Source organism: Gymnogyps californianus, chromosome 8, assembly GCF_018139145.2.
Source record: "Gymnogyps californianus isolate 813 chromosome 8, ASM1813914v2, whole genome shotgun sequence".
Taxonomy (NCBI): domain Eukaryota; kingdom Metazoa; phylum Chordata; class Aves; order Accipitriformes; family Cathartidae; genus Gymnogyps; species Gymnogyps californianus.
In genome coordinates, this window is record NC_059478.1 from 27,177,193 (window position 1) to 27,191,598 (window position 14,406).

The window sequence follows — 14,406 nt, forward strand, 5'->3', positions numbered from 1 at the left end:
TGATTCCTGGTGAGAGGCAGGGAGAGATTTTTATTGTAGAAATAAAGTCTGAGGAATGAGTAGTCATTTTACACTTGCAATAACCTCTGCAATGCAAAGCTGTAAATCACTTGGTTCACGCAGATATCACAAGCCTTTGTATCTCCTCTATACTGAGGCTCTGTGTTTAATGGGTTGATGTAGCTGAGCCAGGAGTCAGGGGAGCCTTCAGAGACTGAAATGGAAGGTGAAATTTTTTGGGAACATCTGAAGGCTCAACATCCACATAAGAGAAGTCTCTTCTTCCCCGCTTTTGGCTGAAGGGAAGTGAAGGCTGGGAACTGATGGGACCTGGTCTTGAATCACCTGAGATGCTTTGGGGAAAGCAAGGTATGGCATTGCCTGTGAGGACAACCTGCTCTTACACAAAGCAGAAGCAGCAATGATGGGGGATCGAATGGCTTTGTTCATCCCACTCCAACCAGGGGAAAGCTCTGACACTGGAGGTCTAGATAGCCCAAGGACAGAAGTTGTGTTCAGACCTTGACCAAGAGGGTCTTTGCCAAGAAGGAAAGCACCTTTCTTCAGCCTGTCCAACTCCACCACTTGCAATCCTACATCCACATTCAACCTACAGTTTGTTCCTCCTCTTTATCTAACCTAAAATACAGTCCACAAAATGAAGCCATTTACTTGCCTTTTTCTTTCCTCCATTTCTTTCTTTCTCTTCTGTGGGAAAGGGTTTGCCAATGGCAGAGAGATAAATTTAAAACCAAGGACTGGGTTTTGTCAACATTTCTCATGCTTGTCCAAGGAACAAGACAAAGGAAGGCATCACCTCTAGAGGCACATCATCACCTACAGGTCCCGCTGCACCTTGTGCAATCCTGCATTTCTGATGACTGCTCCATCACTGGCAAAAATAAAACATGCACGTACGTCTCTGCTTGTGTGTGGCAGAGGACTGAAGATAAATGATTGAAGTAAGTATGCCCGTACACAGTAGTGCAATCACACTCTGAGCTACGACACTGGCCCCATTAATCACCTCCGCTCCTCCCTGTATCGCAGTTCCTTTCCACAGTCAGTGACATACACCATGCCTGGCTTCAAGGAGGCAGCTGCTTCTGTTGATTTAAGAAACCCTTTGGATTCCTAACCACCAGACAGGGATCAGGAAGTCAAGAAACAGTCACACACAATTAGGAAGCTGTTAATTGCATCCAGAATTTAAGGGTTTTTTTGGAAAAAAGAAAATCCGTTGTTTTAAAAGGATGGGCTAAAGAATGCATCAGAGGGATGCACCTTCCCTCTTCCACTTTATCCAAGATTTCTGTTTCCATTCAGTGTAAAAATTAATTTTAACATTTTAATGATAGATATTTGTTGTTTTGAACTGAGAGTGAATGGATGAGACATTTGCTGTGCCAATGGGTGAGGGACTGACCTCCTGATAATAGCTGAATACTGCTACTAGTATTTAAATGTATAGCAGGGTGGATGATTTGACTGTTGAAAAATCCTAACTTCTAGTTTTGCTGTTCATCTACAAGAGTAGCAGTTGGATCAGCAGACAAACACAGTGCTACCCATCACCTGGGGTGTGCTCACTTTGTAGTGGATACACGACAAGAGATAAATAGATGCTTTCTGTCCAGTCTCTGCAAGCCATGTGGTTTTCTGAGAATCCAACCAACTCATATATATATATACACACACACACATATATATACATATATAAACACCGCCCCCCCCAACCTATTTCCCATGGAAACTCAATAATATATTTCATTCAGAGGTGTTCAAAAGAAAAAATATTTTCTTTGACCGAATCAGCTAGAACTCTTCCTTTTTTCTATTCCTATTTACTTTGGTTCACAGCTCTCCTATGGAGAGTATAGATGGACCCCAAACTCAGTCATTAGGTACACCCTGCATTTCTTAGTTAAGCTTTTGAGGCTAAAGGAAGAGAATATGAGAACAAAAAAGAAGTTATGTCCCAGCCTTGCAGAAATTTCTTCCCCTCCACACTGCCTGTGTAATTTTACTTGAGTCAGTATCCCTGATGGAATATGTGTGGGTAAAGCTCTGCACACATGTCCGAGCTCACAGTGCTGTGGGATGCGGGCCATAATTCTTCACCTTTGAAGTCAGTGGGAGCTTTAGGCAGAAGAAAGAGGAAGGATTGTGGAGTGGTTATGACACTACCCTGAAAAAATGGTTCTGTTCCCATGGGTGATACAAATCTCTTGCATGATCACAAGCATGTCATTTGGGTTTAGACCTTCAAAGGAAACTCAGCACTTAACCTCCACTAAGTATATTTGAAGCATTTGGCTTTGTCCCTCCTGTCTCTCAAAAGTCCATCTGTAAAATGGGGACAGCAAGGTTTTCCAACTTGATGTTACATACAAGGCACTGGCTGAATCTAGCTGTTGAAGGACCCAAAGGAAGGTCCGAAGTCCAAGATGATGCTCAGCAGCAACCGCTCTTCCCACAAATACTTTGTGGAAGGAGGTTGGGATTCTGCTGTAATCGTTAGCATAAGAGCTAACAACATACTTTAGCTTAGAAAAATGCATCAGCCATATCTCAAGATCTATGCAATGCTGTCAGCTTTGTCTATAGAGACAAAGAAATGAAAAAAAAAAAGAACAGAAAAGCAAAATATATTGGTGCAGAGTCTTTTATCACATTTAGGGCTTACTGCCAAAGTTCAGCTGAAAATTCATAAACATAGGACTACATTTAAGTACATTTTATTATTTACTATTTTTTAATATTTGGACAAATATTCTGGGCAGAGGCACGATGCCAGAGTTGTGAACATCTCTCTGCAAATAATTTTTTTTGGACACATATAAGCACCACCAACTCTGGTTAACATTTTTTTTGCTGCTTTGGATCTATTGGTTACAGTGGAACTGCTCTAGATTCAGTCCAGTATCAAATCACAATCAGATGTGAAGGAATAGTGTTATCGTTCCTACTCCTATACATTTCCCAGTCCTCTGATAACCTTTTTTAGCCTTGTTCTGTTCCAGTGATGCTAGCCTATTTCTGGAATGTGCATTCAAATTGTAAGATTATGTCAATGAAAAACCAATACTACCAACATTAGAATAAAGGGCTGCGTGCCCTTTCTTGCCTGTGTGCAGGCAGAGGTGATCTTCAACCATAAGTCTATCTGCAGATGGAGGAGAAGCAGCTGAGATGGGGAAATGGGAAGCCAACCCCTGCCATGGAAAATATAGTGATCCTAAAACCTTTCCTGCCATTATCTTCCTGTATCTTGGTGAACCCTCTTGGCTTCTGAGACTCCTCTCTCCCTATCCCACTGTCTCCTAATAAGCAGATAACTAATGGCTTTCCAGCCTCACCTCCTGTGCAACATCCAAACTCCAGACCGCTGCGAGTACAGCATCATCACTAATCCTTGCAGGGAAATCTCTTAATAATAAAAATGCCTTATTTCTCCTTCTCTCCCCAGAGCATTCACAGGCTAAATAGAGAAAACAGGAGGAGGCACACCCAGGGTCACAAGGGACATCTATGGCAAGGCAGAGAGTTGGCCATCAGCTTCCTGAGTTCCAGTCCAGCACCTCAATACAAACCCCATCCATCTTTCCATGGCAGGAGGGCTCAGCCTCCATGCTAGTAATCCTTATCTCCAGTTGTTAGCAGGGAGTTGTTCCCAGATCACGCTGACTACATTAATTTTTTTTAAACATGATAAAGGTTGGGTTCTCTTTATTAGTCTTCTAGTTTATGAGCTTTACATGGGCAGAGGCCAGAAGACAAGTGAGGGATCACGCTTTGAAGGATTTTCCCTGTACCACGCAGGTCAGGAACTTTTATACGGTTGACAGCACTACGCAAGATAAGGATCTCAAGAGCTGACAGCGCGGCTTACAGGGGCTGCCAGGGAGCCAAAGCAGCATCCCAAAACCCGCTGGCTCCTCCGACAAACTGAACGGCTCTAAATTCACACCAGCCCTTCTTGGGTCAGAGGCTGACATCTGAGCTCAAGTTATCATTCGTTTATGAAGGGAGGATACCCTCCTGTTAACCAGTCTTGACAGGGCATTATGGTTTTTACTGCAGTGCTGCAAAATATACTGCTCTGGACTTGGAAGACACCTGTTTCCCTCTGATTTATGGATCCTTCTGGCATCTGGGAGAGCAATATCCACTTACTGCAGCCTCTGATATGAAGGATTCAAATAGCGCAAAGTGAATGGGCTGTGAGAGCAAGCATCTCCACGAAGAGGACGTGGCTGCTGCATAGATGAACGCTGCTGCCGACGGGACCGGTTTTCCTCCAGCACTCCTGAGTTTCCATCCTGATGGAGACCTTCATTGGCCAAGGAGAGGGGGTGTCTGGTTAATCTGATTTAGCCCAAAGCCCAAGTTGGCAGCTGCCAAGAAGATGAGCTTCCAGCTTGTTATGGAAAAGGGAAACCAGGAAGGAGCTCTGCAAAATAGCATCCAGTTCAAGCATGTTGTGATTAACCCATTATTGCTTTCTTTTAAGCACCAAAATTTAAAGTAATATATTAGAAGCCTGAGTGGACTGTAAAAGGAGTCTTTGATCTTCAGGACAAGTCAGTTCCATCACTCCTTTCCCTTTCCCAGGGCAAATATCTACCCAAGATGGGACTTGAGAATATATTACAGGCACATCCAGCACATTTTGGAGGTTGTGGTCAGGATAGGTATGTCAATTTGGTGGATTTTGAGATGCTAAAATGGTTTATTAGAAGCATACCCTGACACCAAACTCAGATACAGACTCAGACTGATTTGAAGTCACAGAAAGCTTAAACATATCCCCAGCCTGTGCTCATCCAGTTTTGTTCCCACTCCTTTGCAGAAAGCAGAGCAGTTCCCCAGGGACAACTCTCACTGCAGCCAGAGGCTTGCAAGTTTTGAGCGCACATCAAAAAGCCAGTTGCGCTTCTCCCACCCACACTTGTCCACCAGCCACGCTGCCCAGCCACAGCCATCCCTGCGCCACAGAACCCTTTGGGAAGCGCTGTTGGGGTTTGGACCAGCTCAGCATTTCCACGGCAGGAATGGATTTTCCATCACATCCCTTGGCTTAGCAGGAGTCCTGAAGCCTAAGTCCTTAGCAGCCCTGAAAAACCGCGAGGCAAAGGGACAGCCAGCTCTCCCTTGGCGGAAAGTGTGGTCTTGCGAACCAGGGGCCTAACGGAGAGGGGCTTATGAACCCTGAACTATTTTCTGGCTCCAATTCACTGCAACTGGGATGCATTGCTGCAGTTTCCAGCATTTCTGCTCCGCTCAGGCACGTCTAATCCTCTCTGAGCTAGAGACTTACAACTCCTTTCGCCGGGCTGCACTGCACTGATAAGGCCCATGTTCCTGTCCCACGGCGGGGGGTTCAGGCTCTCGGGGCAGCAGCTGAGGTTGGGGTGTCTCACACCCCCGTGCCAGCAAGCCCAAATGCTCTTTTCCAACACATTGTTTGCTCCATCTGCTGCCTCAGAGGAAAGAGGCACAAGGCTAGCGGCCCCGCCAGCCTGCCTGTACCCTTTTTCCTGGAAATAGCAATGAAGAGGAGGAGAAGAGTCTCCTCTCACAAACCCAATATTGTAAGGCATCAGAAACCCACAGAAAATATCTGGATGAGGCTGGAGGGAAAAAAAAAGCAAAAATGCTTTTTGCTTGAAGGGAAGTAAGGGAGGAAGGAAAGTCCGAGAGCACAAGGAAAGCCAGTGTAAGAGCAAGCACGTTTCTTGGGACCAGCTCTGGGGAGCCACTTCTGGCTGTGAGCTAATCCCTGCCCACCCACATTACTGCTCAGAGTCCATATACGTTGCAGATACATCACAGTTCACACCAGCAAGCTTTCTGTAATTGGCCTACCCGACTTAAAGCTAGCTTGGGTACCTCTCAGCATGGCACGACAACTTGAGTGTGAAAACAGAGGTCTTTGAGTTTCAAATTGGCTAGCTCAGGTCTATTAGCCACCGGAGCATCTAAATTTGTAAATAGAGGAAAATAACAAATAGCAGAAGACGTGCAGGGAGAAAGCAGGCTGAAAGCTAGTGAAGTCTCTATGGATAGTGCATGATACTTTTAAAAAACAACTCTGCAGGTGGCACAAAAGCTGTAGGAGTCATTGTTGGCCTGAGTGTAAACTTGCCTGCAGCCAGGGTGGGCTGCAGCCCCTGGGCACCCGTGTCCCTGCGGCTTCAGCTCCCACCGCACCTGCATGGAGACCCTTCCTGGGAGCCCCAAACCCATCCTGCCACGGATGTTCTCTCAGGTGGCACCTGGCCAAACGACAGTCGTGTGCCCTGCCTGGTCTTACCTTCTCCTGCCATACATTTGGGTTGAAGGAAAGCATGTTTTAAAAAAACAACAACAACAAAAAAAAAAGGGGGAGGCGGGGGGAAGGCAGAAAGGCCACAGGGATGGGCTGTGCATCTCACAAACAGCTTGGGGGGTGATACTTTTACCCCTCTTAAAAAAGACTTTCAACAAATCCCTGAGAAGTCATGACCTCCATGTATGTTTTCTATTTGTTTTTCCACACCAGTTAAATAGTTACTTTCCAAGCACTTAGGAAAAAAAAAAAAAAAAGAAGCAAGCAACACCAACCCCTCCCCCAAGGCCTCCCTTCCCACCCCAACCCCGTCCCTGCTCCCCTTGGTAGCAATGCCAAAATATGCAGCCGGCCTCTCCATCTGAATGAATGTTTTGATTAAAGAAGTCTTAACAAAACACAGTCAGAACAATGATCCCGGCCCCCTTTCTGCAAGCTTCACCCAACTATGCAGTGTATATTTAGGACCAGATTACAGGGACCTGTTCATTAATTGAATAAGGATGACAAGCCTGCAGTGTATGCAAATAAAGGTTTGGGTTTCAGTGGGGAGGGTAAATCTTAACTACCTAATGATACTCCTGCCCCATTTAAAACCCCTTAAACATTGGGACTTTTTTCGAGGCCAGCTTTCACGAGCTTGCAAACATATGGAAAAGTTCAAGTTTTTCTATTTCCCTTCCAAATACTTTGTTTCCTTTGACAAAGAATATTTTTTTTTCTGTTCTGACACTGAAACCATCACCTATTATATTGCCATGACACCCAAGTAAAGATACTGATCAAAGGGCAAAGCAGGGCAATAAAGTGAAAAAACTGGGGCCAGAAGGTTTGGTTTTGGGGTTGGTTTATTAAAGCATTGCAATTCTTTTTCCAAAAGTATTTTTCATTTTGTCTTGTGTTACACAGTGGGAGAACAGCTGGTCAGTAGCGGGTACAAACTCAGGTTTGGTTGTCTTGAATATATATATTGTTCACGGTTCTTCCATGAATTTCTTCCCATCCCTGTTTAGTAAGATGCTAGGGAAAGCCCGAATGTTTATGTGAAGTTTGCAATATGGTTTTAACCCAAGGCAAGCGTGATCCAAAAGATATGGTTTGCAAAATACCACATAACTTGGCAAGGAGCAAAAAGCTGGTTAATAACACAACAGCAGCTGGGCTGGACACGAGACCTCCGGAGCTGACACCACAAGGCAGTGCTGTGCGGAGACGGCCCTGCTCTCCTGTTCAGTCCTAGCAAAACTCCAGACTACTCCCAATCCAACCAGCCTAAGCTTTCTAGTCATGCTGGCATCTGGAACAAATTGGATGACTTTTGAACTAATTCTAATTTTTTTTTAAGGTGGGGTTGTTTGAGAGGTCTAGTATAGGACATAAAGATGCAGAACATCTCCAAGAAAGCATGTAGAAATGGAACGGGGACCAGTCAGGAGAAAAATAAGGAATAATTCAGATTAAGTCAGTGAAGTAGAGACAAATCAAGTTATCCTTGAAACTGATTTCTTTGCATCTAAGCTGGTGGAATCATATAAGCCTTGACTTTGGGTTTATCAGCAATCAACTCTCCCAGAGGAGAGAAGAGAAGATCCAGGTCTAAAGTCACCATCAGAGAGCACAACCAGTTTACACTGGAGAACCTCATCTACGGTGTTCACTATTCAGTAATGCACAATAATAGTGTCAGACCAAGAAATGCTGCGTCAAGAACACAGTCTTTTCAGATAATGTCTAATATTAATCCTGCCAAGTCATCCAGGACAACCAAACTGCCCCCTTGTCCTGCTTTTTTCCCCCTCCCTGTCATAATGAGGTGACAACTACATCTTCTGGATAAAGCACAAAGGGAGGAAAAAGCATTTTGTACATTCAACCCACAAGATATTGTTTAAAAAAACTAACAAGTCTTTTTCATTTCTCTTGAACAAGTCTTTCCAAGAAACACTTCATAAACCAGCTCTTTAAAAAGAAGGGATAGTAAATGCTTCACAGCAAACATACAGCAATGCACAGAAAGCAGCATGCTACTACCCTGAACTCTAAATGTTTTTACCAATCACTCTTTCATACTCTTTTATAGTTTATTCCCTTACTAATAAATACAGGTAGTCAACAATCCTTAAACGTTTTTAATGTAAATCAGCCCTTTTCTGTCGGTGAATATGTTCCTTTTCTAATAATGCAGCAGTCTCTGAAAGAAAAATCTTTGCCTTTAAATGTCTTGTTCCAATTTCTCTCTGACTTTCTCTCCTCTCCCATTGCTTTCTCCATGGAAACCGGAAAGAGGAAGGAAGAAACTTCCAAGTAAGACAACTCTAAATGCAAACATGTAATGAAAATTTTCAAGCAAGAACCTATTTTCAAAACTTGTAGCATGAAAATTATCTGGGCATGTTCCAGATTATTAATAAAAAAATAATCTCTGCAGTGTTTTCCCCAGCACTGCCATCAACAAGTAGACTTAGCTCTCACAATTTGGATCTGTAACCAATTTTCTGAAACACATAAGCCAAAAATATAATATTGCTCCAATCTGGAATCCTGTTCTGACATAATATGAAAATTAGACTCTGAAAATTTTGGCTGCACTTCTGTTTTTACTTCCAAATGCTCACAATATACCAAGACACAAAGGTGTAACTCAGGTGCAAGTGGAAAGAAAGTACAATCCCACTACAGCACATCAGGAACTCTTCTGAACTACGTGAAGGCAACATCTCTCCAGCAGCATCCTATGCTACAGCCCAAAGAAGAGAAGGTGGGAGACATACTCTGCTCGCTATCGGGGCACAAGCAGCGATGAGCACACGTGTCACCAAACACCCGGGCAGCATCAGGACTGCCATCAATGTCATTTTAACAAACACTCCAGGAAGCATTACTGACCCTTCGCCTGGACCCAGAATGAGAAACTCATGGGACTGGCTCCCTTGGCGCCCGGGACAACCTCGCACTTACTTTGCTGGAAAGCCTATAATCATTTTCCCTGGAAGAACGAGAAGCTGTGCCAGTTCGCCTGCACTTTGTTACAGCTGAAAGTGATAAGATGCTTCCAAAGCGTTGCATTACAATAGCTGTGCCTTTGGTTTAGGGATTTATCTTCCTTTGCCCTAGATAAAACTCCATTCCTTGGACAAATTAGGTCTGCTTGTCATTCAACGCCCTATCTAATGGTCTGAGCTGTGTGTTTCTGCAGTTATTGAAGCTGGGGCATTCCACAGACAGTTTTCATTGATTTGAGAAGTGAGCCAGAAATCCAGTTGTATTTTACCCAGAATGAGAACAGGGCAAGTTAATGATGTAGTTAGAATTATCAGGACCCTTAAATCTTAAAGGACAGGTTTAAATGCAGGACGATAACATTTTTAAAGGGGTACATAACACAACCTGGTCATTTATAAACAGCAAGTGCATTGCGAAGTGAGGCACTAAACCTTTTCTTCTTTAGTTTAGGAAGGCTGACTGCTGACATGGGGTTAGCGTATGGATCTCCAATGTCGTGTTATCAGGACCATCATATGCTTTTCAGAAGGCAACACCCACTACCTAAATACTGTATGTCCACATGAATCCATGGGATTTTGAACTGATGGGTGACATCATTCTAGTAAGTTACACAAAAAGCTCAGTGGTTCCTGATGGACACAGCTTGAAGAAGGAGGCACAGTGATCCCTGAGCACCTGAAAGGGGTTGGGACGTGTCTGCAGGCTGTGGTGACCGCCAAGCAACTTCATTGCGTAGCTTGCTTTTCTGTGTAGGATGAAGCCAAGGCCTTACCTCTCCTGGCAACAAGAACATCGTTATAGTCACATGAGCATAAAGTCCATAAACTGGGTTAGTCACTGGCCTAATGTGATTTCTTCATTTTGATATCCAATGATGTCTGGGCCCACTGGGACTCATATAAAGCCTGCTGAAGGCATGGAAATATTCTCCATTATTTCAATGGGCTTTCAATACAGTCTAACACACAAACCATAGAGGCTCTCTAGATGAAAGATGCTTTACAAGTGGCAGGTACGACTCTCGCATTGTACTGTTAACCCTAAATGGACAGCCAAATAACAAGTATGCAACCAGTAGAACCTGGCTTGAAGAAAACTGTCTATAAAGTAAGCAGTGTAGCTGCAGGCCTCTGATACAGCAGATCAACAATGAGAGAGGAGAAACCATCTTCTCCTGGGGCAGGAGCCTCTCCTCAGGTCAGGAGAATGGCTGAGGACAGAAGAGGAGAAATGATAGCTGGAGACCACAGGTATAGTTTTTGGGAAAGTTTGAAGGAGAAAAATCTCAGCCTCGGCTTTTCATTTTTCCCTCTTAATAAAGTGTACATAGGAAAACAAGGAAACACAGAACCAGCTAATTCCATGCTGGCAAAGATGAATCTGCTTTACAGAATTGTCCTTAAAAAACTGAACAGCTCAAAACCGACCACAGGAAGTAACTGGTGCAAGATATCCCTAAACCCAAACCTCAAATGTTTATGTTTGAATAAAGACCTTTACATCAGATTTAGGGAACAAAATACAAGATAAATTTTTCTGCACCCTACTTTTTCTTCACTAAGGGTTCAGTTCATTAGGCAATTTCTTAGCTGTCTCAGGTAAGAAAAAGTATCCTCTGGAGGTAGATAATTTTCTAATTTTGCACTAACAGATTTTTTGCATTTTAACACATCTGGACATACTGACCTCAATTCCCTTGTGAGAGCGTCAGACAGAACACAGAAGTTAAAGCTACTGATCTAATCCAATGCGGTTTTGCTTGTAGGGAACTTTTTTCAAAAGGAGAGAAAGAAACTATGACTTCTTTGAGGGGAAAAAAGTCTGAAGAAAGAGCAGAAAATATGCCTATCCTATCTTTAACTTAGAATGCTTCCTCTTCAGTATCATTTTGACACTCTGCCCAGAAACTCCAACATAAGCCTCTTGATTGCAAAAGTCACAAGAGAATCAAATGTTTGCAGAAGGCTGTAGAAGAAGGAGAGATGTTTCCTAGTCCACTTTTGGGTCACAGTCTAACTGAGTAAACTCAGCCCCTTAAAGTTTCATTAAGTTTAAATAAGGATTTATACGTTTGGAAAAATGGTGCTTGGAAACAAAATTTAAGAAAAAGAGAGAAAGAGAGAAAGGAATGAGGAATGTAATATAACCACAGGAAAGCAGAGGTGTTTCCCCCTTTCACTGTTCTTAATTAAAAAAACCCTCAAAACACTGAAGCTGAGAGGGATTTGTTTAGTCCTCCACTGTCATCAGTGCTGATGGCTCTGGGACGGAAAAGCGTCAGGGATTTGGGGCCTGCTCACATCCCTCCATTTTGGGCACCTTACCCTGGCTAAGTCAGGCTTCCCAACCCCAAGGCGGGCAGCATCTCCCTGGGACGGTCCTGTCCCTGTCCCCGGGTGCCGAAGGAGCTGTCCTCTGACCTGGTGCCCAAGCTCCTGCTTTGGTCTAGGAAATAACCTTCCCTGCACTTTTCCTCCCAGCACCGTCCCTTCTGTGCACCCCCTTGGCACAGACGTGGTCCCAGAAGGACTCTGCCCTCTCCTCCCAAATGCTGCAGGAGTCAAGAAGATTGGTGCTGAGAAACTGCTCATTTCCCAAACTCCCTTGGGAAGGCTGAAGAGGCTCAAGAAACTCATCTGTAACACCTCGAGTCAACAGCATTAGTATTTCCACTTCTGGTCCTTCTTTCTGCTCCAGGATGAGTTTTGCTCTAAAGGCATCTCAGCATCTTGCAGACGGCTACTGAAGATGCTCTGTCTCCCAAGATTCACACTAGAGGAATTTAGGAAGTTACTGCACCTAGATAAATACTCCCCCCCACCACTGTCCCCACAGCAATGTTAGACTTTCTCAGTTACTTTCCAGTTCATTACAGTGACCTAAACCAATGGCTCTGAACTGAGGCAACCGATGGACAGATTCACCTTTATTCTGCAGCTCCCGCTAACCTTCAAGGGACAAGCAGGCACTAGTAACCTTATGAACAGCCCCCAAATGAATCCTCAAAGAGTGAGAGTCACAGCTTTCTGCAGGTCTCCCTGGCCACATGGGACGGAGCTGAATTCCTGGCCTCCACCGTTCACATAAGCGTTGAGTCTTACAACTCCATTCCTGATCTTTTGTTCTTTTCTATGTGATATTTCAAAGTTGCATTAATGGTACCAGCTCCAAGGACTTATCAGACCTCTGAAGAACTGGGCCAGCAGTTGGATATCATGGAAGAATGGGCACATCTAAAAACACTGTGACACTCTTGTCTCCCAAGATTGGCATGGGTACTTACCCTGAAGTTTAAGTGATGATACATCTCACTTGGGATATTTATAGTTTTTGTGCACTTGCAGGCCAATCATTTGTTGTCACCTGATGAGACCTGCAATACACTCTTAGCACATGATAAATCCCTGTGCCTACATTTAATGTCTCAAGAGAAAGATCTCATGGGGGATGCTTCATGTGTAATATTTAAGCCAAGCTAATCTATTTTGGTAACCAAATGGCAAAGACTCTCTATGGCAAAGAGAGTCTATCATCCTTGCAAAAAACACACAGAATAAACTTAGGAATTACCACAACTGGCAAAAGTTGACCTGAATAGGGAGTTTATTTTAGGATTTAATTTTCTATTTTGTTCTGCTTGCAATTAAAAATAAATGGTATAAAGCTGGTTTATAAAAACACTACCAAACAAAAAACCTCTTTACCCAAATTAAAAACAACAACCCATGAGAGGAAAATACTCCATAACATTTAGAGTTCTGCAGGGACTAGTATACATATAGGGATTTTAATTTTCCATGGCCTGTAAGTGTTATAATCTTTATCAACTGTGTGCACTCTGGGACCATGACTAACACTAGTGCTTGAACTCTGATTGGTTGTTGGCTTCTTTCTTCTTTCTTCAACACTGTTTTTAAACTCAGATTTGATCCAACAATTTGCAGGAATAAAGAAGTTTTTACAGCAGTCTGTTCCTCTCAAGTCTACCCCACAGGTCTGTTATAGGACATTGTGTCAACAAATCACAGATGTCTGCGAGTCAATGCAACCAGTGTGAACGGCCACAACTTGTCTCAGGGACAAAGGCTTTATTGCTGGAGAAATTACACTGATAGAGATTGAAAAATGACACAGGACATTCAGATGCCAGGACTCTCTTCATGGTTTTACTTACTAGTAGTCCTTTCTTTGCATCCATGGCAAATATACCACCACACCTTGCAAGACTTATTTCTCCAAAATCATTATGTGTTTATCTTGTGTACTGTGCCTCGACACTGCAGGAATAGTTACAACCATTGACTTCTCCAGGATCCTCTAAAGTCATGAGCTCTCTACCTTTAGAGATGTATTCCTACCTGAGTTGCTTCCTCCCTTTACTTTTCAGTGCAAGGTTGTCCAGAATGAATGGCTTTGGCAGCTTTGGTACTACGCAGACTTCTGTTTCAGTACTGCAACGTTAACCACCCTGTTATGTCCTGCTTAGTCATGCTAAAACAATGCTTCACTTTCTAGGACTGGATTAACTGGGACAGCAAAGGGTTTTTATCCCATTCATTACCATCAACTACTCTTTCTACTATTTGAAAATGATAACCAGATAGGGAAAAAGAGGAGACATGACCATTTGTCCAGAATTTAAGGACCTCTGATTGTCCAAGCTGATGTCTTTCTGCTTCTGTCGAGGTGCAGGCTAGTTCTGTGATAGGTCACATGGAAGAGCAGCTCCAGCTGCTGCTGGGTGTCTTTTACATTTCTACCTGGAACTTCTCAGAGGGGCATACAAGACCTCTGGGAAAACACCCATGTCGTGGAGCGTGGCTAGGAGACTTTGTTACCTTACAGCCAGGTTGGGGCCCTCCTCGCTTTCCCAGCTGTTCCTCTGAGAAACAAGTGACCCACAGAGTCCTGTGCAGCTCAAGATAGCGATGGCAAGATAAGATGTCTCGGAGACCTCTGCCTCAATCAACAGACTGAGCTCACCCTATCTCAGTTCTCTCTTGAAGTCACATAGTTATCCTTGATTTGCATTTGCTAATGGTAAACCACTATCATGATTTAATAGACTT

At 43.6% G+C, this 14,406-nt stretch overlaps 1 protein-coding gene across 1 annotated transcript in view; it reads right to left on the reverse strand.

Moving 5' to 3' along the window:
* TRABD2B (TraB domain containing 2B) overlaps nt 1–14,406 on the reverse strand; it is a 297,481-nt gene that overhangs the window by 118,137 nt on the left and 164,938 nt on the right. The window lies entirely within an intron of this gene.